This window comes from Dasypus novemcinctus, chromosome 14 (genome assembly GCF_030445035.2).
Source record: "Dasypus novemcinctus isolate mDasNov1 chromosome 14, mDasNov1.1.hap2, whole genome shotgun sequence".
Taxonomy (NCBI): Eukaryota; Metazoa; Chordata; class Mammalia; order Cingulata; family Dasypodidae; genus Dasypus; species Dasypus novemcinctus.
The window spans coordinates 20,586,239-20,612,847 of record NC_080686.1 but is presented as its reverse complement, the minus strand read 5'-3'; the positions used below and the strand labels follow the sequence as shown (position 1 = coordinate 20,612,847).

At 43.6% G+C, this 26,609-nt stretch overlaps 1 protein-coding gene across 2 annotated transcripts in view; it reads right to left on the bottom strand.

Moving 5' to 3' along the window:
• The window catches only part of FAM110B (family with sequence similarity 110 member B), a 168,378-nt gene extending 143,608 nt beyond the window's left edge, over positions 1-24,770 (bottom strand). Inside the window, exon 1 of one of the 2 annotated variants that reach the window (XR_011645624.1) lies at positions 24,594-24,770. The gene's annotated coding sequence lies outside the window, so the exon portion shown is untranslated. The remainder of the gene's footprint in view (positions 1-24,593) is intronic. The other variant, XM_004484344.5, reaches the window with a different exon arrangement.
• Positions 24,771-26,609: the final 1,839 nt, after the last annotated feature.

Here is a 26,609-nt window from a genome sequence, read left to right as displayed (position 1 = left end):
AGGTCAAGGGAGGAACGGCTCACTGCACCCTGCCTAGCTCAGGCAATGTTGAGGCCCGCAGCCAAAGAGAAGGGACGTCCAGGGTGGGAGGGCAGCGGGAGCCGGTGTTCCCACCCACCGGCCAGCCCTGAGGCTAGAGGCTCAGCACACTTTCTCTCCCAGCTCTTCTACTCCCCAAACTACCTGAAGAAGCCATCTCGGCTCTCTATAACCAAGGTCCCTAATAGCACAGGCAACCTCCAAGAGCCCTACCCAGACACAGGGACGGAAAGGTTTGACAGCAGCGGCCCGCTGCAGTGTGGTATTAATCATCTGAGATTGTAGGCGACCCAGAGAATCATGTTCTGAAAGCTGGTCCATTGCTGTGGGTAGGAACCTATTGCAGGTGGGAACCTTTGATTAGGTCACTTTAGTTAACGGCCTTTCGATAAAGTTACGTTGGTAAGACAAGGCCTAAGGGGTCCTTTATAGGAGAATGAAATTCAGACAAAGGGAGAGAGAAAGCCACTGATCCAAGCTGAAGGAAAGAGACCGGGAGGGGGAGGGAGAGCCCAGCAGATGCCACCATGTGCCTTGTCATGTGACAGGAGTCCAGGATCTTCTGCAGCTGGTCTTTAGGGAGAAAGCGTCGCCAGATGATGCCTTGATCTGGACATTTTCATAGCCTCGGAACTGTAAGCTGACGAGCCAATAAATCCCCACTTGTGGTGTACTGCATTCGGCAGTCCAGCTGACTAAAGCACAACCACACTCACTTGTCTGTCGCCGAGAACATCGCCGATTCAACCCTTTGACCTTTTTTCCCTCAAAGGAGACAATTCAGATGTAAGATTTTATCTCCCACTCCCTGCCACAGGATTCAACAAAGGGGGAAAACAGGCGACCTCTAAATAATTTTTCTCGCCTCCAAAATTTTTTAATTAAAAATTTAAAAGTCACGCTGCCCTCTGATTTATTATTAAATAGTTAACATAAAAGTTTCAACAAGGTCAAAGACCTGACTCCGACCTTCCCAGGATAAAAAGTTTATAAACAGAAATAACTTACAGACCAAAAATCACATTCAGAAAGCCTCCAGTTGAACTTTAAACCCCACCTTCTTTCACAAAATGATGAAATTCTTCCAAGAAAAGAAATGAACAAAATAAGAGGAAAACTGAATATTAAGACGTTAGGAACTAGAGAAAATCTAAGCAAAAAACTACAGAGCTCAAGATAGAGAATAAACTAGCCCAAGTTTTCCACTAAGTTGCCAGGTTGGTTCTCAATTTTGCCTAAAGTTTATGGGTTATATTTTTAGTCAAATTATTTACCTTGCAAGTTTTTTACTGATTTTGCAGAAATGTCTAAATTCTAAAGCACACCGGCCGATGACAAGACATGAGGTCCTCACATTTCTGCAACAAAAAGAGCAAGACACATCATGTATCTCTAAAATATCCTTCAGCAGCAGCAGAACATGTGCTACACCTATAGGACAACTCAAGGAGGGTCTAAAAGAATTTGTGGAACTGTAGCTATTGCCTACAATAGGACTATTATACATACTCAGAAGGTTTAAAAGGTAAAGTAACCAGAGCAGTGGGTGGGCTCCATAAACTCAACAAGCTTCCAGAGCTAACAAGCCTCTTGGAATTGTAAGAGCCATGCCAGTTCATAACTCTTAGCTCAAGTTCAAAAAGCCTGACCAGAATGCAGAAGTCTCTACTGTATGGGTGCCACCAAAAAGGTAATATGTGGGGAAGACCAGAACGTTCCCTCAGAGAGAGGCTAAAGGCCACTCTAAGCACATGGATCCAGGAAACCCCAAAGGTCTACACTGCAGTGAACTATCTGGAGGATACGTCCTGAAAAATGGTCAAAGCAGGTAACGCCATAGTGGTGGAACACCTCACCCAACACATTAATTGGCTCTATACTAAGGAGTTGGTTATGAACCATTAAAAATAATTATTTTAGTTTTAGATCAAAGAATACGAAGCCATCCTGTGTGGCAAGAGTTAGAAATGCCAATCACATTTATCTCAACAAATCCACTCAAGTAGAGGCAAGGCAAGAGCCCTATGCACATTCACTCCGTAAGTGTGCTGTTGCACACCCATAAGCGTGCTATCGCACAAACTGTGGTTTAAAGTGCCTTTGTCCCACAATGTTAAATTTTTTAAAAATTGTATTGTGTTACCATATATGCAACTCAAAATTTCCCATTTTAACCACTCTCAAGTGTACAATTCAGTGATACCAATTACATTCACAATCTTGTGCCATCATCATCACCATCCCCTTACCAGAACTTTTTGAACATTTTCTTCTCCCCAAAAAGAAACTCTGTACCCATGAAGCAATAACTCCCCATTGTCTCCCCACCCTCGTAGCCCCTGGACCCTGGAATCTACTTTCTGTCTCTATGAATTTGCTTATTCCAGGTACTTCTTGTAAGTGAGGTCTTACAATAGCTGTCCATTTGCCTGGTACTAGATTAACATTTGAGGTTAAGGACAGGATCTCATTAGTCTTTATCTTCCCAGCACCCCTTCCAGCACCTGTATACGTATGTGCTCCACAGATGGGTTCAAGGAATGAACTTCAGGCACTAGCACTGCATGATCGTCTTTTAGACTGCTACAAACCTGATCGAACTTGATCTCTTCATAAACGACCTTATACAGATGACTTCCCATCGCTGTGATGAAGCAAGCTCTATGGGGGTGTCCCCCAGCCTGTTCCTGGCTCAACATTGCCATGTCAACATTCCAAGACCTGATGGTCAACCAGCTATGGACACAACCCCACGCCAACAACCACAGCTCTGCTTCTCTCATTTGTCCTCACACTTATCAAGGAGACATTCTCAAATGTATTAGAGAAATCCAAATATAAATCTATACAATTGTTCTTCCAGCCCTAGTAACCTTTGGGTAAAAATATGAGGCTAATTTGGTGTAGCAGTTTGGCATTGTTTATGAATTCCAAAATTGGGTAGCAGATTGTGTTTGTAAACTGGTCTGTTCCTCTGAGCATATTTGATTGTATTAAATTCAGAGATTTCACTTTTACTTGATTAAATTATGATTAGGGCTTTGATTGGATGACATCAGTAGGACACACATCACAGAGAAAATGACAAGGCAGAGAGAGAAAGAGTTTTGATACTGGAGCCCTGGCAAATAAAAACACAGAGAAGCAGATATGTGAGGAAAAAGAGAAGGCTCCATTAGACGTAGCAGAGGCCCTGGGAAGAGAGACAAGTTGTTCATCTAATGGTTTACAGCTGCCAGCCTACAGCTGATACTGGAAGAAACTGGAACCACGGAGCCTTGAGAGAAAGAGGAAGCGTGAACCCTGGCAAACGTCAGCAGCCATCTAGCTCCAACACGTGGCAACAGGCTTTGATGAGGGAAATAACTTATGCTTTATGGTCTGGCACCTGTAAGCTTCTACACCAAATAAATACTCTTTATCAAAGCCAATAGAGTTCTGGTATTTTGCATCAGCACCCCTTTGGCTGACTAATACAGTTGACATCGTTTGCTCTTGGGTTAATTATTCTTGCTTTTAGTTATTACTACTTCCTTTTCTACAATGCACAAATATCTGTTTAAAGCTAAGTTTTAGAACACTACCAAGGATATAAAGTAACCACTGACTTGTAGGATCTGCAACAGCCCTGTCCCATGGAAATATGATGCAAGCCACAAACGTGAGCCACACGTCATTCTACATTTTCTCAGCCAGATGTAGGCGAAATCACTTTTAATAATTTAGTCCAACAAATCCAAAATATTATCATTTCAACATGTCATTAATAAAAAAATATCAGTGAGTTATGTTGCATTCTTTTTGTTTCCAAAGTAAGACTTCAAAGTCTGCTGTCTCTTTTTTTTATATATATATATATTTTTTAAATTTTTATTTTTATTTTATTAAAGATTTTATTTTATTTATTTAATCCCCCTCCTCCCCCCGGTTGTCTGTTCTCTGTGTCTATTTGCTGCGTCTTGTTTCTTTGTCCGCTTCTTTTGTCATCAGCGGCACGGGAAGTGTGGGCGGCGCCATTCCTGGGCAGGCTGCACTTTCTTTCGCGCTGGGCGGCTCTCCTTACAGGGCGCACTCCTTGCGCGTGGGGCTCCCCTACGCGGGGGACACCCCTGCGTGGCAGGGCACTCCTTGCGTGCATCAGCACTGCGCATGGGCCAGCTCCACACGGGTCAAGGAGGCCCGCAGTTTGACCCGCGGACCTCCCATGTGTTAGACGGATGCCCTGACCACTGGGCCAAGTCCGTTTCCCTGCTATGTCTCTTAAACTTGCCACACACCTTAGTTTGGACGAGCCACATTTCAGGTCCTCAGAGCACCAGGACACTGGTGTCTACTATACTAGAGAGAGCAGCTCCAGAATCTCCTTCCTAGCACTTTCTGAAAAACATCAAGTCGTTTCCCTGGACCCTGGCACCTGTCTTATCCACATTTTCTCAAGGATATTATCAACAGTGTCACCTTGATCCTATCTGCAAACTCTTTCAGCTCCTGAGATACCATCCACCTCAATCTTAAAATCACTCTCCAAGTAACAGAGGGGTTTAAGACTGAAACAGATACTCACAAGACGCTGTTGCCTTGAATAAGATTCACTTGTGTCAGTTCTTACAATCTCCTATATCAAGTCTTACCATCCAGTGGTAAGGCAGAGATATACTTTTATGCCTATGTACTCAAGTTGCTTGAGTATAATAAAAGACGGGATCGTCTCCTCTAGTCCTTCCATTCAGACTGCAGAAGGTCACACAAGGTCATTAGAGCAGAGCCATGATAGAAGTGTTTAGGATGATGAGGATTTTGGGGCCCTTCACACAGACAAAACAGCAGAAGGAAAAGGCAGGAGGCACCCAGGGGAGGGGGCCCTGGAGGGGCGCTGAGGCCAGGTCAGGGAAGATCTGGAAGGACATGTGAAGAGGCTTGGTTCCGAACGCAATGGTGAGGGCTGTGAGCAGCTGAGGAATGTGCTGGGCTGACTGCTCAGCTAATTCCCCAGGCAGTGCAGTAGAGACGGGAAAGGGAAGAAGTTGGAGGCCGGGAGAGCAGAGGGAAAGGAACAGAGGCTGCGCATCTGCCTTCAGGTGGAGGGTGCCCCCAGCAAGGCAGAGAGGTCCCAGGCAGGAGATGCATGAACAAGGAAGAATCAATGGCAGGTCGGGACACCAAGGAGGAAGGGATGCCAAAGGAGACTCGGGGTCTAATTTCGGTTTCGTATCAGGGTGATAGTAAGCTGCGCAGCATCAGCCTGAGGTATGTAAGTGCGTCCAGTCTAGAAGCTTCTCCTCGCCCTTCTCGCACAGAGTCCACATGCCTGGTGTTAATGGATACAGGGGGAAAGAATTCATCCCCTTTGCAAATGCAAGCTTTTCATGATTCCTACACTTTCACCTCATTAGAGCACAGACTGTCAGCTAATCTATTAAAAGTCTATTAGGGGAAGCGGACTTGGCCCAGTGGATAGGGCATCCGTCTACCACATGGGAAGTCCGTGGTTCAAACCCCAGGCCTCCTTGACCCGTGTGGAGCTGGCCCATGCGCAGTGCTGATGCACGCAAGGAGTGCTGTGCCACAAAGGGTTGCCCCCGCATAGGGGAGCCCCACGCACAAGGAGTACGCCCCGTAAGGAGAGCTGCCCAGTGCAAAACAAAGTGCAGCCTGCCCAGGAATGGTGCCGCACACATGGAGAGCTGACACAAGAAGGAGAAACACAGACTCCCATGCCGCTGACAACAACAGAAGCGGACAAAGAACACCCAGCAAATGGACACAGAGAACAGACAACTGGGTGGGGGAAGGGGAGAGAAAAAAATATATTAATTGATTTTTTAAAAAGTCTATTAGCAAAGTCTATTGAGCTGTGGCTCAATCAGTTGGGCTCCCGTCTACCATATGGGAGGCCCTGGGTTCGTGTCCCGGGGCCTTCTGGTGAAGGCGGGCTCGCCTGCATGCTGCGGAGTGCCAACCAGCCCACAAGTGCCACAGAGAGCCGACTCAGCAAGGTGACACAACAAAAAGGCAGACAAGCAAAAAACGCAGAAGAGCGCAGCGATGGACACAGAGAGGAGACAGCAAGCAAGCAGTGGGGGGGTAGGGGGTAGGCATTTTAAAAAAAAGGTCTACTAGCACAGACCAGAAAAATAAAAGTGTCTTGCCTGTTACTAGGTTCCTATTCTAGATTTGAAGAATTTACTTTCTTGTTGGCAGATGAAAGTTTCTTTTAGGACTTTTGCCACTTTTCAAATCAAATATTCCAAGAAAACCAAATACCTTCTGTTATAAAATACTTTGGGTACGTTTGTTTAAAGAAAGATTAGAGGAGTCAGAAAGTGGCACGAAAAAGAAAAAGTTACTAAGCCTCACTTCTCTCTTATAATAAGACGAATCTTTGTTCCACTTACATTTCATCCCTGACTTCTAGGAGCCAAGGCTGGGATGGGCCCGATTACACTCTGCAAGGGGCTCTTGGCAATTTCGGCAATGATAACAGGATTCTAAGTCCACTTCTCTATGAGGGTGACAGGACACTTCTGAGAATGGACGGGATCAGACAAGCCATTAAGGGCATCTTAATTCTCTTACCTGGAGATTGGAACTAGAAAGGTGAAGCTCTAACCAGGAGATGCTCAGAGAGGCAGCCCCCAGGGCAGAGCCCCCAGGATCTTCCAGAACAGGCAGACTCGACTTCCACCCACCTGGCAGCAGCCGCTGGCACATAGTAGGCAATCAAATACTTGTTGACGAGGCTATGGGAGTGGTATCAGGGGCTAGTGACCCCACCAGTCATGGGATCAGCTGCTGAAATCTGACCACTGGATTTAGATAAAAGACTCCAAATAAACTTGTGCCCGTGATCTGATGGTCAAGCAGGCTTGGCAACTCCAAAAACTTGGCCGCAGCCAGTTTCACTTTAGGAGGTCAAGTTTCTAGATAAAACTCTTCCCTGGGGTTTATAATAAGAACAAAGTGAGCCCGATGGAATGGGCCCCAACCACACTGCAGTCACAGAGCCAGCCGCCCCCCCTACAATCCCCTGAATCTTGGGTCAAGCCGCTGCCATGGTTGACTGCCAGCCTCACACCAGCTCCTAGCCCAAGGAGACATACGGGAGGGACCTCAGGAAATCCCAGATTCATCGAAACCAGCAAACTGAAAAAAAAAGGATGATTGGGAAAATTATTAAGTGACAGTTACATACAACAGATTCTTTACCTATTGAAGCCAAATTTCACAGGAAACAAAGCCAAAATTGCATATAAGCAGAAAGGCATGAAATATTTCAACTAGAAGATGAGAGTGCTGTCACTGCAATGACAAAACATGTTGCTCAAGCACTAAGAACAGTGCAACCGTTAGATAAGTGTTGGCCGCAGTAATAATGTCATTATCATTACAATTATGATTCTCTCATGTGCTAGTGGAGAAAACTCAGAGATGTGAATAATCTGATTTTTTTCAAAATTCTATACCATCCAAGTCCTTCCTGATAGTCACCATGTTGGGCAAAAAATAGGATCTACCATCAAATCAAAAACTCTCTGTTTAAAACCAGACAGTGTATATTTTCAAGTTTCAGAACACTCCCCTACCAAGGTGCAATCTGAAGATGAACTAAGAGTGAAAGCTGTACATTAAAAATATTTATACAAAGTAACTGCTCTCACTTTAAACTCAAATGTAAGTTGTGTCCCAAATAAACCAGAAAGTGGAAACATAGTCCGTATAGAGCAAGAGTTGTCCATAACCATAATCTCCACAGGCTCTACGCAGTGACCAACAGGGAGCAAAGGGGCGTCAACAGCGCCACTGTTTAACTGGAGCAGGCAATACCTGGGGTGGAGAAATATCAATCCTGTCTCCATCCCTTATTAAATTTCCATCTTGCAGAAAAGAGAGTCAAAAAGCTGAATGCATTGTAAAATGCAGCAAGTTACTGGCTCTATGAATCCATCAAGTAAGGGCTGGTTAGGAAGGTAAAGGGAGAGTGTTCCTGGCACTCCTGAGACACACCTCCTGGAGGAGGAGGGCTCAGAGAATGGGCATCTGGGTTGAAAGCCCTGGGGCAGATCACTGAAATGAACTTTGTGAACAGTACTGTGCTGGTTTGAGTCTTTTGTAGACCCCAGAACATTATGTTCTTAAATTGATCCATTCCTGTGGGACCCTTTGATTGGACTGGATTCAGTGGGGGACATCTAACTGGAGGACTTCAGTGAGACATGACCCAGGGAGGGTCTCAGTCCTCTTGCCAGAGTCCTTTATAAATGGAGAAAACTGCAGACACATGGTGAAAAAGAGCGCTGCTATTTTACACTGCCATGTGAGAAAGGACTCCAGGATCATGTGAGGCCACAGAAAGAGAGAGGCCAGGGGCTGGAATCAGCGGAGCAGCCTGAAGCTGAAGCAAGGAGGCCCTGAAGAGCGGAGAGACACCAACCATGCACCTGATCACCCACAGCTGAGCTGGAGGTGAAAGTGAGCCTGGGGGAGAAGGCAGATACCAGCCACCATTTTGCCTTGCCACGTGGCAGAGTCCAGGATCAACAGCAGCTGACCTTTGGTGAGACAGCATCTCTGATGACACCTTGATTTGGACATTTTCACAACTTCCAAATTGTAGGCTTTTACTCCAATAAATTTCCATTACAAAGGCCAACCCATTTGTGGTATTTTACATCGGCAGCCTTTAGCAAACTAAAACAAGTACTTCTACAAAATGTTTTGAAACTCCTTACCTAATTACTATTATACTTTTGCTATATACTATAGGGACATGGGAATAATTAATACTGTCTGCTTTGTTGTGCATTGATTCATGCCCCTCACAAAGACCTGTGGATGTGAACCCATTTGTACATAGGATCTTTGAAGATGTTAGAGGAGGCCAAACTGTATCAGGGTGTGCCTTCATCCAAGATGACTGGTGTCCTTATAGGCAAAGGAGACAGGACACAGGAATAGGAAGCAAGAGACAGGCTATGTGATAGAGGTGGAGACCGAGTTAAGGACTGCCAACAAGCCACCACGAGAACAGCAACAGACCTTGGAGAAAGCATGCTCCTGCAGACACCTTGTTGTTGCACTTCTAGCCTCTAATGAGTGACAATGAAAACCTGTTAAGTCAACTTATCCATGGTATCTTGTTACAGCAGCCCTGGTAAACTAAGACAGTGGTAAAATGAAAAATCCAAATTAAAAGAAGACCCCAGTATTTTAGACACAAAAGTATATGAAGACATTTGATAATGTGCTGGTCTGCTGGTTAAAAGACCATGAGATGTGATCTCCTTGTCATTAGGTCACAGTGCCTAAAACCTTTTGGGAAAGGTCAAAAGAATGGGGCAGCAATTTTCAAAAGAATCTGTTCTGAACTATCCCTTTAACATCTGACTGTGTCACACTAATACCACATCTGGAAATGACGTGGAAATATCAATGGGGGTTTAACTAAAGCCAGTTAGGTGCCAATGAATTGTGAAAGGAAAAATATTTGTAGGTGAAACCAGAGAACTGGAGGCTCCCATCATTTCTAAGTAAAATTTGATTAAAGCCAGTTTATAAATAATACAAGTATACCACAAACCTTCTTTGGCTTTAACTAAAAGAGTATTTTAACTACACACAAAATATAAATTTATATGACTGTAGCAGTCTCCCCCATAAGAGAATTTGATATAAATTCACTAATACCAACTGGAAAAAAGAAAATCTTCATTAAAGAAAAGAACAAAGTTGCTAACTAGCCAGTCTATCCCCTTAAAGATGGTGGTTACTTTGCCCAAAACATTTTAAAATGTCTTATAGTTATACACACATTTCACAACTTAAAGTCAGGAGAAGCCGTGAACCACTCACATTAAAAACCAATACATGGGTCATTCTTCTGAATAGATCATTATGTTTGGTCACAAAACCAATCTCAATAAATTTAAAAACACTGAAATCATTCAATGAATCTTCTCAAAACACAATGGAGTGAAGGAATCAATGACAAAGGGAGACCTGAAAAACTCACAAATATGTGACTATTCAACAAAACACTCTTCAACAACCAAGAGGACAAAAACAAAACCTCAAAAAATTAGAAAATATCTTGAGGTGAATGGAAACAGAAACACAACAAACCCATAACTTATGGGATGTGGCAAAGGCACTGCTGAGAGGGAAATCTACAGTTCTAAATGGTTACACTAAAAAAAGAAGAAAGATCTCAAACCAGAGACCTAACATCACACTTGCAGGATCTAAAAAGAGAGCAAACTAAACACAAAGTGAAATAAAAATTGAAGCAGAGATAAAGGAATTCAAAAATTTTTTAAAAAGTGGACACAATGAAACCAAAAGTTGATTCTTTAAAAAGATCAATAATATTGACAAACTTTGAGCAAGATTGACCAAAAAAGAGAGGATGCAAATAACTAAAATTAGAAATGAAAGGGGAGCATTTCTACTGACTCCACAGAAATAACAAGGATTATTAGAAGATATTATGAACAACTGTATGACAACAAATTAGATAATCTAGATCAAATGGAAAAATCCTAGAACAGAAACTACCTATATTGACTCAAAAAGAAATAGATGATTTCAACAGACCAATAAAAAGTAAAGAATTTGAAACAGTAATCAAAACCTCCCTACAAAGAAAAGCCCAGGACCACATGGCTTTTCACTAGTGAATTTTACCACACATTCAACGAAGAATTAACACCCACCCTGCTCAAATTCTTCCCAAAAACTGAAGAAGAGGGAACACTTCATAATTCATTCTCTAAAGCTAGAATCACCTTAATAATACAAGCCAGATAAAAACATCACAAGAAAAGAAAAATACAGACCAATATCCCTCATGAATATAGATACAAAAACCCTCAACCAAATATAGTAAACCAAACCCAAAGGCACATTAAAAGAATTATGTCCCTTTAACCAAGGAGAATCATCCCAGGAATGTAGGACTGGTTCAACAGAAAAAAATCAATTAATGTCATATACCACATTAACAGAAGGCAAGAAAATAACCACCTGATCATCCTGACTGATGCCAAAAAAGCATTTGACAAAATCTAGTAACCCTTCTTGATAAAAACACTCAGAGCACTGGGAATAGAAGGAAACATTCTTAACATGATAAAGGGCATATATGAGAAATCCACAGCTAACATCATATTCAATGGTAAAAGATTTTAAAGCTTTCTCAGAGTCATCACTGAAATTCAGCAGTGTATAAAATTATAAAACTTCTAGAAGAAAACATAAGGAAACATCTACAGGGCCTTGTGCTAGGCAATGGTTTCTTAGACTTCATGCCAAAAACATAAACAACCAAAGGAAAAAATAGATACATAAGAATTCATCGAAATTTTAAAATTTTGTGCCAATGGACTTTATCAAGAAAGTGAAAGGACAGCAAAAAGCATGGGAGAAAATATTTGGAAACCACATATCCAAAAAGGGTTTAATAACCAGAATATATAAAGAAATCCTATAACTCAACAACACAAAGACCACAAAGACAAACAATCCATTAAAAATAGCAGAAGATGTGAATGGACACTACTCCAAAGAAGGCAAACAGCCAATAAGTACGTGAACAAACGTTCAATATTATTAACCATCAAGGAAATGCAAATCAAAACCACAATGAGACACCATCTCACAACCAACAGAATGGCTACTACAAAAAAAACGAAAAATAAGTGTTGGAGAGAATGTGAAGAAATAGGAACCCACATTCATTGTCGATGGGAAAGTAAGATGGTGGCAGCTGCAGTGGAAAGTTCCTCAGGAAGTTAAGAATTACCACATGACCTGACAATCCAGCTTCTAGGTATATACCCCAAAGAATTGAAAGCAGGGACTCAAAGAGATACTTGCACACCGATATTCACAGCAGCACTATTCATGATTGCCAAAGGTGGGAGCAACCTAAGTATACAACAGGTGAACGAATAAGTAAAATCTGGTAGATACATAAAACTGAGTAGTATTCAGCCGTAAAAAGAAATGAAGTTCTGAGATATGCAACCACACAGATGAACCTTGAAGACATTTTGTTGAGTGAAATAAACCAGACACAAAAATAAAAATAGTCTATTATCTCACTTACATGAAATAATTAGAATGTGCACATTCACAGAGTCAGAAACTACAAACAGGTTACCAGGGTCCAGGGTGGGGTTAGTGAATGAAGTGTTAATGCTGTATTGGTGCAGAGTTTCTGTGTGGTGCTGACGGTAGCATAACATTTTTTTATTATTTTATTTTTATTTATTTATTTTTTGTTAGTAGCATAAAATTTTGAATGTAATTACACCAATGACTGTACATTTGAAAGTGGCTAGAATGAGAAATTTTAGGTTGTATAAGTTACCAGAATTAAAATGGCAATAAAATAACCAGAGAACTAACTGAATAACCCACAGACCCTAATGTAAACTAGGGAATAGTTAAAAGTATAATGATAATATTATTCTATTATTTTTAACAAAGGTACCCCACTAATGCAAAATGTTAATAGGGAAAACTGTGGGGATCATGGACGGACATATGAGAACTCTGTTCTTTTTGCATGATTTTCTATAAACCTACAAAAAAAAAACCACAATACAATTATTTTTCATCTTTTTTCACAGTCACTAAAACAAGAACATTTAGTGAAGAGAAAAACATTTGATTCTTAAAAATCACAACATTCCAATTTCTGATCATTTGAATGAGAACAGGCCAGGGACAGATTAAAAGGATTTTAAAAATCCCAAGTCACAGTCAAGGGTGCGAAGAACCTCCATTCATCATGTAGTCAAAACACAGAAATGCTGGCAGGATTCCTTGGTATTTCCCAACATTTCTGAGTTAACAGTTCCCAACTGTCTATTTTTGACCCAAAGTGGAAAAGGTGGTTCACTGGTAGCCAGGAAAAGGATAATAACTAATATATTTGCACGCATGTATGAATACACTTAGGTTTCTAGGATTGTGCAATGTCCACACAAGGGTTTAAAGATAAGTTTGCATTTTATTCCCTAAACTTCACCCAACCACTCTAGTCAGCAAGCAAACACTGTGAAAGATTAAAAGCGTGGAGAAGGATATATAAATATTTTTACTTCCAACATGGGTATGATTTCCTTTTGAAAAATACAAATGGCATCAAAATCTATACAACAATAAAGGTCGTTATAATGAGATGCAACAACCTAAGTAACACTCATAAGACAACTTAGCAGGAATTGGGAGATGTGGAGGTTTGGAGCTGTATGGGCCCCAGAAAAACATATTCTGAAACTTAATCCACTCCTTAGGGCATGAACCCAGTGTAAGCAGGGCCTTTTGATGAGGTTACGACTTCAGTTAAGTTGTGGTCTAGCTAAATCAGGATTGGTCTTAATCCTATTACTGGAGTCACTTATAAGAGAATGAAACTCAGACAGACAGAAAGAAAAGTCACAGAAGGAGCAGCCAGGAGCTGAAATCAATGGAACCTGGAAGAGAAGGGAGATGCCACCACATGCACCGCTATGTGACGTAAAAGCTAAAAACCAAGGATGACTGGCAGGCAGCTCCAGAATGCCAGTCTTCAGGAAGAAAACATCACTTTGATAATGCCTTCGCTGGACTTACCCTTAGCCTCCAAACCGTGAGCAAATAACCCAACCCATTCCACAGAGCTTGCCTGAGCTGCCAAGGAAGCTGTTGTACCAGGAGAGTGGGGTGCTGCTATTGCAAATACCAAAAATGTGGAAATGGCTTTGGACGTGGGTGTTGGGTAGAGCCTGGAAGAATTGTGTGGCACTAGATAGAAAAAGTCTAGATTGCTTTAAAGAGACTATTGGTAGAAATAAGAATGCGAAAGTTACTTCCAATAAGGCCTTAGATGAAAATGATGATTTTTTTTACTGGAAACTGGAGAAAAGGCAACCCTTGTTTTTAAGTGGCAGAGAAATTAGTGAAACCGAGTTCTGATGTCACTTGGAAGGTAAAAGTTCAAAGCAATGAATATGGATATTTAGCTGAGATTACCAGGTTAAAAGTGGAAAGTGCAGCCTGGTTTCTCCTTACAGCTTATAGTAAAATGCAAAAGGAAAGAGATAAGCTAAGAACTGGACTCCTGAGCTCAAAGAAATCAGAAATTGATCATCTGGACAATTCTGAGCCTAACAAGAAAAGGGCTCCATGTGAGGGTTTAACTGAAAATGGAAGCAGTCAGCAATTTCTGTGCAAGTTAGGACTGGAAATGCAGTTACGTGGGAAGATCTGTGGAAAGTCCTTTTTCTGCTGGCCCGAACCCCTGTGAATTATATGCAAGGTTGACAAGTTTTTTGTGAGATTTGTATGAGTGGAGTCACTGCCAGACTGGACTAAAAGGGACAGAGAAGAGAAAGATTAAAGGAAGAAGGACTTCAAGGGCAAAATGATAGAAGCCAAGAGATTTCCTCAGGCCCAGAGAGTGGGTGCATGTGGAAAGGATGGGTCCACCCCAGGGCCTGGAGGGACGGGGCTTCCACCCCACTGATCAGCGAGAGCACTGCCACCCCAACACTCAGAGAGGGTGGAGCCTTCACCCCATGTTCCGGAGAGCATCACCACTGTTCAAACACTCGGAAGGCGTGGAACTGCCATTCCATCAGGCCCAAAGGACAAAAGATCAACCCACATATGATGTTCAAACCTTGAACTCTAATGGAGTTTGCCCTGCTGGATTTCAGAATTGTTTGGGACCCATGACCATGTTCCCTTCCAATTTCTCTGTGTAGGAATGGAAATGTTTATCCTATGCCTCTCTCTCCTTTCTATATTGGAAGCAGATGACAGGTTCTCTAGATTTCACAGATCCACAGACAGCAGGGAACTGTGCCCCAGGACAGACCACTCATAACTGATTATTTCTTAGGAGGTACCAGGGATTGAGCCCAGGTCCTCGCACACGGGAAGCAGGCACTGAACCACCGAGCTGCATCTGCTCCCCAGTGAGAGTTAGTTTTTTGTTTGTTTGTTTTTGTTTTTAAGAAGGACCAGGGATTGAACCTGGGACCTCATATACATGGGAAGCAGGAGCTCAACCACTTATGCTACAGCCTCTTCCCTCATAATTGATTTTGGTATGACTTTGTACTTAGTATTGTTATTAAAATGACTTAAGGCTTTTGGGATGTTTTCATGGAATGAATGTATTTTGTATGAAGGAAGAACATGCAGAAAAACATTAAGTTCTTAAGCTTAAGCCATTCTTTGAGGCATGAACCCATTGTAAGTCGGACCTTCTTGATGAGGTCGCTACTTCAGTTAAGGCGTGGCCCACTGAGGTCAGGATGGGTCTTAATCCTATCACCAGAAACCTTTAAAAGAGAATGAAAGTCAGACAGATGGACAGAAAAGTCACAGAGGCAGCAGCCAGAAGCTGAAATCACTGGAACTCGGAAGAGAAGGGCGAGGCCAGGAGAAGCCACCATGTGCACTGCCACGAGACAGAAAAGCTAGGGACCAAGGATGCCCGGTATCCATGCCCAGAACGCCAAGTCTTCAGGAAGAAAGTATCACCCTGATGATGCCTTCATTTAGGCTTTCCCTTAGCCTCAAAACCATGGGCTAATAAATTCCCATCGTTTAACCAGACCCATTTCATGGTATTTGCTTGAGCAGCCACCCAGAAACTAAAACTGGGGGAAATCCCCGCTTTCCGTGCAGGCTGAGCACAACTACTCAGGGTCCTAGTTATACCGCCAATCTCAGTGCTGGGAGAACACAGAACTTCCACTCTCTGGGGTGGCCAAAGCAATTTAATAAGCATCAGCAATTTTACAGTGGTTTTATTTCCCTAATGTGTTCACTCTAGTGTTTTTATGAAGCAAATTAGGTACTTATAAACTGGTATCTCAGGCACTAGGAAGGCCAGAGGTGATATTTAGCTTAAATTTGAAGCAAGTGACATCCTGGGAAATGCCAGCACAAAACAACGAGCATGCCCTACTATGCCAAGAAATTCCATTTCCAAATACAAACTCCCCCAACTGGCCTTTTCTCTCTATCAGAGATTACTAGGAACTTGTCTGCTGGACCGAAGGTAGGTAAGCCTTGTTAGGGTTAGAACTGTGCCTCCCCAAAAAGGACAGGTTGAAGCCCTAATCTCCAATACCTCAGAATGTGATTTATTTGGAAACAGGGTCATTACAGCTGGAACTAGGCAAGTTAAAACGAGGTCACAGTAGAGCAGGGTGGACCCTAAATCTGGTGTGACTGGTGTCTTCATGGGAAGGAGAGACAGACAGACAAGGGGGGGATGCCATGTGATGGCTGAGATTGAAGCCCCAGATTACTGGTAACCCACCAGAATCCTGGATGAAGCCAGAAAGGATTCTCCCCTACAGATTTTAGACCTCCAGTCTCCAAAGCTCGCAGACAATGAATTTCTGATGCTGAGGGCCACCTAGTTTTTGGCAGTTTGCTATGGCAACCAGAAGAAACTAAGGCCAAACTCAACTGGACAGCTCATCATCTCAAAGCACAAAAAGCCAAGTCAAGAGAAGAAGGTCGACTCAAAGATGAGGTTTTTTTAGCAAGGCCTTCGAGGCCCTAGAGGACAAGCACCCAGTAATTGCCATCATCCCCTTGTGGCAGTTTGATATTATTTATGAATTCCAAAAAGAAACACAGATTATGGTTGTAAACAGGTCTGTTCCCCTGGGTGTGCTACCCTTTGATTGCATTAAATTCACAGGTTTAACATTAACTTGATTATGTTAAGATTAGGGCTTGGATTTGACCACGTCATTAGGGCATGCTCAGCCCCTTGATGGGCTATATAAACAGACATTCACTAAAGGAGAACACAGAAGCTGATACGTGAAAAAAGAGAGTGTGCCACAGATGTGGAAGAGGATCCAGAGGCCCCAGGAAGAGAGATGAGCCATTCACCTGAGAGTTTGCAGTGCTGAGAAAGCCCAGGGAAATGAGACAAGCCCTATGCCAGCCTACAGCTGAGATCAGAAGAGGCTGGGACCACGGAGCCTTAAGGGGAAGAAGGGAGGCTGAACCCACGCAGACATTGGCAACCACTGGTAAGAAAGTACCTCTTACGGTACTGTGAGTTAGACTCTTTAGGGCCTTGTAACTGTCAGCTTCTACCCCAAATAAATGCCCGTTATAAAAACCAACAGATTTCTAGTACTTTGCATCAATACCCCTTTGGCTGACTAATACATCCCTCACAGTTCCTTCATAACCACGTGCTAAGCCTCCATGAGGTGGCCTGTCACGCTTCTAAGCACAGGAGCCTACATGTCCCTTTCAACATGTAAACAAGTTATACAATTTCAGTGAGGTGTAAGGGCTATGAATAAGATAAAATAGGTCAGTAGGAAGAAAGAACAGCTGGAGAAGAGGCCACTCTCACTTCAGCGGTCAGGAGAGTCTGAAAATGTGATATTTGTCCTGCACGGTGATAATATACTCGACAGAGGGGCAAAGTGCAAGATCCCCGAGACAGAAATAAGTCACAACTAACCTCAGCTGAGGACTTGGCATTTTACAAGCATCTTGCTCAACCCTGATGACAATCCTACAAAGTAGGTATTGCTATTCTCCCATTTTACAGATGAGGAAACCGAGGCACCAGAAACCTAAGGTATTCAACAGAGACAGTCATCACACTAAAGGCTAACCTAGCTTGAAAAACTGCTCTCGCGGCCTCTCTGGAACCTATTTACCTGTTTACTGGTTGTTTTAAGTTTCCTCTTTGCTAAATAAAAAACCAGGTAATGGGTTAGCTTAAACAAGGAGAATTTACTGGCTCATGGTTTTGAAGCTAGGAGAAGTTCAAGTCAAGGCACAGTCAAGGAGATGCTTTCTTCCCAAAGAATGGTTTTCTGGGGCTGGCTGCCAGGGAGCCTCAGCCCTGGGCTCCTGTATCACATGGCAATGCACATGGCGGCCTCTCCTGGCCTTGCCCTTCTCTTCCGGGTTCCATTGACCTTTTGCTTCTTGCTTCCCACGGCTTTCTCGCTCTCAGAATTTCATTCTGCTTAGAGAGGACTCCAGCAACAGCATGAAGATGGATCTTGCTGAGAAGTCACCTCATCAAAAGTTCCTACTTAGAATGGATTCACACCCACGGGAATGGGTTACAAACAAAAACGTATTTTTCTGGGGTACAGACCTCCCAACGACCACACTGGCGATACGAAAGTTCTTGACTGGGATCCCCCCACTGTGACCAACCCCTCACCCTGTCCTGCTCTCAATGGTGTAACACAAAAAATCAAAGCTTGTAACACCCAGATCTGCCTGAGGTCAAGGCAAGTAGCAGATACTGTCCACCCACCACAAAACTATACCCAGGGGCAGCAACCTCCTTCAAAGGGGCAGATCTGGGCCTTCCCAGCCTTGCCGCTCTCTGTAACGAACACAGAGGCAAAGCCCTGCAAAGCTCTTTTTGACATTGTTTTAAAGCATTAGAAAGGCTGCTTACACCCAGTGCATTTTTCTATACCAACTCCAGCTGCTGAAGTAGATTCTTCCATGACCCTCGACCTGCCTTCCCAGGTCCTTTCCAAACACAGGAGTCTACTTGTATGACTCAGATACAAATTGAAATATAATACAAATGGGCAAGTCTTCTCAAACTTGACCACCAGAATATACCATGCTTCAGTGATTCCAGGACATGTTTGTTTTCACAATTTCAAGCCTAAAATCTCGATCCATATCAAAATCAATGGCACATCATAGTTTAAACCAACAGTGTTTCCTTTCTTTCTTTCTTAGTGGTACAGAAAATAACGACGCTTACTAAAATCAAGCGTGTTTAGATAAGAAATGCAGAGTCCTGGCTACAGCTGGATTCTCTCTGTCCTACCCTTCCAGTCCAGCTGGCACTGGGACACCATAACAGCTTCTGAACTGGCTTCCTGCTTCCATTCTTCCCTGACAACCCATTCTCCGAAAGGCAGACAAAGTGAGCATCTACTTCCACAGATGAGAGCCTGGCACTCCTTGTGCTACATCCTCCAGTGGCTAGGAAGACATGGAGTAAATGAAAACTCCCCACTGTGGCCTTCAAGCAGCTGTCTCCCAATTCTCACACAAACAGATTTCCTCCTGCCACGGGACCTTTGCACAAGCTGTCTGCTCTGCACAGACCTTCCAGCATTGCTTCGTCTTTTTATTTAACTCTTAGTTCAAAGGTCTTCAGTGAAGCCCTTTACTGGGCCACCCCATCCAGAAGGGAACTCCACTTCCACTCTCAACCATGTGTATTACTTCTTCAAAATAACTTTTTCACCTATGTGTTTACTTTATCATCTATTTCCCCTGACAACATTGTAAAGTCTCAAAACAGCAGGGGCCTGTCTTTCTTGCCTATTGCTCAATCCCAGTACCTGGAACACAGTAGTAGGTCCTCCGTAAATATCCATTTCATATAATAATCATAAGGGAAGACATGACTAAAGTATATTATTCTGTGTTTTTGCATAATTATCTTCATTAAACTTTATTCAGTAGGACAAAAAAAAAACAACAACAAGGCCCTGTCAGCAAGAATGATACATTTTGGAGCATATTTGTGATCCCTCCTGAAAAGGACAAAAAAATGAAACAAATTTCTAGCAGGGCTATGAGGGAAAAAAACCTTTGCATTACAACATAGTCACTCAAAAATTCCCCATATGCTTGTGAATTGTACTTTTAAAAGCCTTATCAGGAACTGGACAATTTCAAAACCCACTGATCTTGCTGTGATGTACAAAACATACCATAGGATTCTAATAATTCTTCCAAAAACCTGTCTGCCAAATGACATAGTGTTTCCCTTTGCTAAAGCATTCACTTTTTAACTTCTCTCTAAAGTGTTTACAATTTTAAAATCCCAGCTTAGCTCCAGTTTGAAATTGTTTAACATGTTATTTTTATCACCAAACATACTAGAAAAAAGGAAGTAATTTGCTTTTACCAACTAAGGTTTGCCAAGAAGGGTGTGGGGGGGTGTTTCAGGTGTTAGAAAACTTACTTCTTAGGTGATCCTCCTCCTGAGACTCACACAGAAGTATATTGAGACTGAAAATCCTACTCAGTCTCTTCTCACAATTAAGAGGAAATACGAGGTGCCAAAAGAGGTATATGCAAGATTCAAGTTCATTAATTTTATATCACAATGAAGATTGTTTAAATGCCCAAAAGGATTATTCAGAAACAAATCCAGGCCATTTAAAAACAGGATGGAAATGGATTCTGCAACAACAGATAACCTTGAATAGCTGTGGTTAGTCATTTAGGAGATAATATTCACAAACAATGAAAACCAAATTCTACTCCTATCCCCAAAAATCTTCCACGGCAAATCATCCCGTAACTTATCTTTCAAAGTTCGGAATCAGTAATGTGTTTAGCTTCTTTGTTTTGTTTTGTTTTTTATTTCTCTCCCCTTCCCCACCATGCCCCAGTTGTCTGCTCTCTGTGTCCATTCCCTGCATGCTCTTCTGTGACTGCTTCTATCCTTATCAACGGCACCGGGAATCTGTGTTTCTTTTTGTTGCATCACCTTGTTGTGTCAGCTCTCCAGGAATCCAAGTTTCTTTTTGTTGCATCATCTTGTTGTGTCAGCTCTCCATGTGTGCGGCGCCATTCCTGGGCAGGCTGCACTTTCTTTCACGCTGGGCGGTTCTCCTTACAGGCGCACTTCTTGCGCGTGGGGCTCCCCTACAAGGGGGACACCCCTGAGTGGCAGGGCACTCCTTGTGCGCATCAGCACTGCGCATGGGCCAGCTCCACACGGGTCAAGGAGGCCCGGGGTTTGAGCTGTGGACCTCCCACGTGGTAGGCAGCTGCCTTATCCATTGGGCCAAGTCTGCTTCCCTGTTTAGCTTCTTTGAAATAACACCTTGGGCATGATTCATGTTCTCTTTTGGACAATTCTCAAATGTTAGTTTTATGGACCTCTATAATGCTTTCAATACAAAAAAGAAAATATTAAAGTAACCTCTGTCTAAAGTGTAAAATTGAAAAAAAATACAAGAAATATACAGACTGAAATTTTGATCCAATATTTCATTCATCGTCAATTCCCCCCTAAGGTACTTAAGTGAAAAAAATTGAACACCTTCTTTAACCTGTGGGGAAAAACAGTGCTGGGGGTATAGACAGAAGCTGTGACTTTCTCAGATCATCTGAGCAATGAAGCCAAAAAGAGACCCAACATTCTAAGCCATTTTGATTAGCCTTTACATAGCTCAAAAAGTTAAATCTACCGTCATCTACCGTCGCCATCCCCTTCCCTCAAAATAAGGAATTTTGAACGAGATATTATGATATCCAAAGAGACAAGAGGTATATATTGAATATCAAGAACAGCTTAATTTCTCCTATTTTGGACTCTTTAATGACCAAATGGTGCCCAGGAAATTGAAAACATGTCACTGAATCTGAAGAAGACACTTGCTCCTATCAACCCCCAAAAGAATGGAGTGTAATGAATGCCTCGGGCAGGTAAATGCACAAAGACAATTCTGCATGGCTTGGTGGGAAGATCCACGGGCTCTGAGGCGCACACACCTGGGTTTAAACCCCAGCCTTGCTTCTTATTAGCGACGTACTTGAGAAATTCACTCAACCTCACCAGCCAAAAGGAGGTAACAGCAACTATCCTGTCTAAGAGGATTACAGAAAATGCATGTTAAAGACCAGGACTATAGCTAACTGTCAGAGGTAACCAGAAAACCCTTTTTCTGAGTATACTCATCCACTTTCTAACCTTCTTGGTGCCTGTCCTGCATAAAATGAATATATTTTTCTTGGATGAGTCATGACTTTGCAGAGCTTCAGAGTCTTCACCCTGAATATCAACTCTCATTGCATCATACCAGGAGTCAGAAAAATTCCAGTAAAAATCAGAGTAAATGAGACCTGACCAGAGGAAGTGGTTTTCTTAAATAAAATCAAGAAGCAAGCTGGTTTCCTGTCATTTGTTTTTCTCTCAACAGTTAAGAATTGAAGAAAAAAAACAAGTTAATAGAAATTCCCTTAGGGTCTGGACGATCAATCTAACCCTGGTATGGGAAAATGAGAGTAAAGAGAACAGTTGACTCAACTATATTTTTACATGCAATGTTTGTTGAACACATGGAATATTTTGATTTTCAGAGAGAAAAATCTGACCACATAGTCTAAAAATGTTGAAAATGCAAAGGACAAGTTTTTAAAGTTTATTCCTAAAAAGAGCGTTGGATGTTGTCTGTGTGAGTAAGAGTATGTTTGAGGGAAAGAGGCAAGCAATAGTATTACTAAACTAATCCCTTCCAATTGTCCTTGACCGTGTAAATGGCTTCGTCCACCATCCACAGCGCCATCTACTGTCCAGGACTGTGCCTACAGCAGCGTTGGTTCTGCAGGGTCACCAAGACTCTTAGTTCCATGCCTCTTCTTAGCTAAGCAAGTTATTGAGGAATGAAAAAGATGTCGTTTCACATTAAAGGGGAAAAAGCCCTGGAAATGGAAGTAAATCCTTTAGAATTTAAAAAATATATCTAGGTAGCAAACATAAGCTTTTGGTTACCTAAATTTTTCTCATCTTGGCTAGGCAGGCTAAAAACTCTGCTCTCCACATTTAAATACACAAGAAAGAATGACTTGCTCCAGCTGATGTATATGCAGCACATACATTCATCTTTGATTAAACTTTAGCATAACAGGAGTTACCTAATTCTGCAGTGCCAAGGAGGTTCTTTTAACTAGGAATCGGAAGTGTTATTCTAGGTTTTGAGAACAAGGGAATTCTGGGCTGGGGTTAAGAGCCCAGGTTTTCCCTGATGTCTGAATCACTCATGTCAGGCCCTTAAGGACTGAAAGATTTCCCTATTATGAAATGCACCAGGATACCACTAGGTTGAAGGTCAGGTCTGTGAGCTTGACTGACAGACTGGCTATGGATTTACTACAAACTTACTGTGCATAAGAATAAACCGAGCAGCTTTTTTCAAGTCCTAAGCAAAACCACCACCCAACCTCACTTCTGATCTACAACTAAACACAGACTTAAAACAGACCATGATTTAAAAGATCCGGGATAACAAAACAAAGCAAAGCAAAGCAAAATGCCATTTCCAACAAGGAAAATTCATGGATTGGTAATGAAAATTTTAAAAGACTAAAAGATGGCACTATACAGGATTTACAGATCACTAGGTAGACAATGCACTGCCACCTTGCTGTTCAATTAGTGGCTTTACCATCTATATTAATGCAATAGATTAAATATCATAAAGTAAATGAATGGGATGTTACAAAGAATCTGGCTTACCTTTAAGGTGCCCTTAATGTTAAAATAACAAGGCTTAATAAATAGCACATGTGAATGACCAGGGGTCATGATGTCACAAAATAAATACCAGTATCTTTCCTGGAATGACTCTAAAAATAACTGGGAAAAAAATCAAATAAATATCTTTAAAGTCATCAGGGGAAGTAAAGAAAATGGAAGCCATACTATTCACATTGCAAAAAAAAAAAAAAAAATGCGTATTCTACTATCACATTCCCCTTTTATAAAAAATAGCCCAGCCTGTAGTCACAAAGCCAGCCAGGCAATGTTGTGACAGATGTGTGCCAGATTTTGCACAGGACGTAACCCGGCCCTGAGGAATGGTCCGGTGTTTGCCCGTATCTTAGGCAGGAAGGAAAGCCTGGTGCTCCTGTGTTTGTGGCTTCACAAGGCGACTGAGTTAAAAAGCCTGGCGCCAGGTGTTTTCTTTCGGCTTTGCAGAGATATTTAAGCATGCACCGAAGTTATCTCTGCTTCCCTCCCCATAAACGTGCTCAGAGGGTGCACCGTCAGAGCCCCTGACTGTGCAATTCGGGTTCTAACATTACCAGGGCACTAGGCTGGGCGGAGGGTACACACAGCCGGGATGTGTGTTATTGCCACGTGACCGAGCTCTGCCATGTGATGGGGGCACCGCTGAGCCCAAGATAATTAAGTCTCTTTCAAATCTGTCTGCTTGCAAAGAAAGTGCAGACAACCGAGATCGTGGAGGGAGCTGGAGGGATAACCAAAACAAACAACAAACAAACAACTTCGAAGCCTCCGAGTCTGCATGTACTGCACTTACTCCCCGCCAGGGATTCGGGGAGACTCTGCTCCCCAAGTCCCAAGCATCCGAGATCAGGTGGTCTTTCTGGGCGAGCGAGCAAGAAGACCGCGCAGGGCAAGGTGGCCGAGCTGAGGCCCCGGTCCCCCGCCGGGCAGCTTCGCCAGGGGGAACCAGCCGGCGCGTTTCGGGGCGCACGGCTTGCTCCCCGCAAGCCCACCCCGGCCCCGAGCCCCCCGCCGCCGCGCGGCCTCCCCGCCGAGCCCAGGACGCGATCGGAGCGCGCAGCCGGCCGCCCCGGAAAGCCGGCCCCGGGACCCGGCTGGGGCCACCGGTCCCCGGGCGGGCGGGACGGGGAGCCGCGCCGGCGAGGAGGCCGGGGGCGCGGAGCCGGCTTCGCCCCACGCCCGCGCGGCCGTGCGCGCAGCTTCGGCATTGTCCCCACGGCGACCCCGACCCGAAGCCCGCCGCCTCCTCCCTTACCTCGGCCGCGCTCCCGGGTCCCGGGGGGCTGCAGCCCGAGCCGGGCTCCGGGCACGGCGGGCCCGAGAGGGACGGGGTCCCACTGCCGCTGCCGGGCGGGAGGCCGAGCGTCGGGTCCGCACTGGCGGCCGCAGGCCCGGGAGTCCTGGCCGCCGCTGCCGCCGCTGGCCCGGGACCGCGGGCCGGACGCGCGGCCGCTGGAGGGCCCCGGCTGGCGGCGGCCCCGGTGGTTTGGTCTACACCGAGTGGGAGGGCTCGAGTAGGCTTCGCCGGAGAGCGAGGGAGGGAACTTGGAGCGAGTTGCTGGGGCCGAGAGCGCGTGTCCCTGCGCGTGTGTCCACGCCCCTAGAGCGCCCCGCCCCACCCCCTTCCTCCCCAGCCCACCCCCACCTCCATCCCCACTCCTGTCCCCACCCCCTGCCTTTTTCAACCCCACCTCCACCCGCTCGCTCACCCCCAGCCCAGTGCAGAATCTCGGGACCTGGGACCACCAGGGACCCCGGCGCAGACCGCACAACACCTGGAACCTATTTCATGGATGTGATGGGCCACACTTGATCATGAACCCCTCCTGGAGTTCCTGAAAGCATCTCTGTTTACCAACTTTCACACACTCAGATGGACCATTTGTAGGCTCAATTTCTGAAGGCATTTATCAGACTAAAAATATATAGAGAGAAAATAATGACTATAGAAAAATCTCTAGCTAGAGTGTAGGCCCGCCAATTTGGGGGAGACTCTAATGCATAGCTGCTACTGATTTTTCTTTAGAACTATGTAATTGCTTGCTTGGTTTTGCGAAGGTTTTGTTGTTTTTGAGAAACGACGTATTAGTTTTGCTGTTGAGAACTCTAAAAGATGAAATCCATGTTTATTAAAATGACTGAACTTGAATGAGACACCCCTTCACAAAGTAATTATTTCCTTTCAAAAATACTTAGCACAGATTTCTTAAACCCTTAGTACATTTGAAATTGCATTTGCCCCAATTTCTAGGAAAGATCATCTATACTTGAATGGTGTGATTATTGCTTCATTCTAGCAGAAATAATCAAATGAAACTCAGACATTCATAACAAGTTTTCAGCTATTTACAAGAGTACCATTTTTAAGAAGTGGCATGAAAGTGGGTTTTAAGTGGAACTTTCCTTTGGCATACTAACGCATTCCTGGGAATCACAGATTAGGTTTTGGTCTCCATTAACTCCAAAAATCATGTAACTGTAGGACCAAGTTATTTTTCATCATTCCTATAGTAAGTTGAACCAAGTTCTCTTCCTCCAAAGGAGATTCTTTTTTTATTTTTATTTTTTCATTTTTGTACTTTTTTGCCCCATCCGCCTTCCTTTTGAGAATTGCAGGCACCCTTTCCAAGTGATCCCAGGGGGACTGACAAGGATGCAAATCTCCCCACCTTTTTGTTGGCACATGACCCAGGCCAGCCAATGAGAGTACATCTCATCTCCCAGGGAACAAAGATTGGGAGTTGGAGTGGTAGGGGAAACAAGGGACCTAAAGAGGAAAAATCTTTTTTTTTTTTTTTTGGCGGGGTGGGGGAGAGTTGTGGTACTGACATGGCTGCTTCTGAGACAATGACTTGTAACCCTCCAGCAGCTGGTGAAAGCCAACCACAGTATAACGTCAAAACCAGAGGGCAGCCATTCTGAGCAAGAGAGAAAGAGCATATGGGCACACCTCCATAAAGCCACATACGAAACTTGTCAAACCCCTGGACTTCCTGGGAAATGCACAAGTAAATTGTCTTTCTTGCTCATGGTACCTTGAGTTAGGCTCCTTTCCAAAATACTTAAAAAGTGGAAAAAGATTCCCCTGTGATCCATGCTCTGGAAGTCAGTGATGTAACCAGTGAGCTCTACCTTTCTATCGCCTACATTACTTTTTGATAGCAATGGATATGCCAAGAAATCCTTTTAGTAGAAAGCCCTAACTCTTAATAGGACTGAGTTCTCATTTAGGTCATTACTGCTGCCTAGCACAGTTTAAATAGTCTCTCAA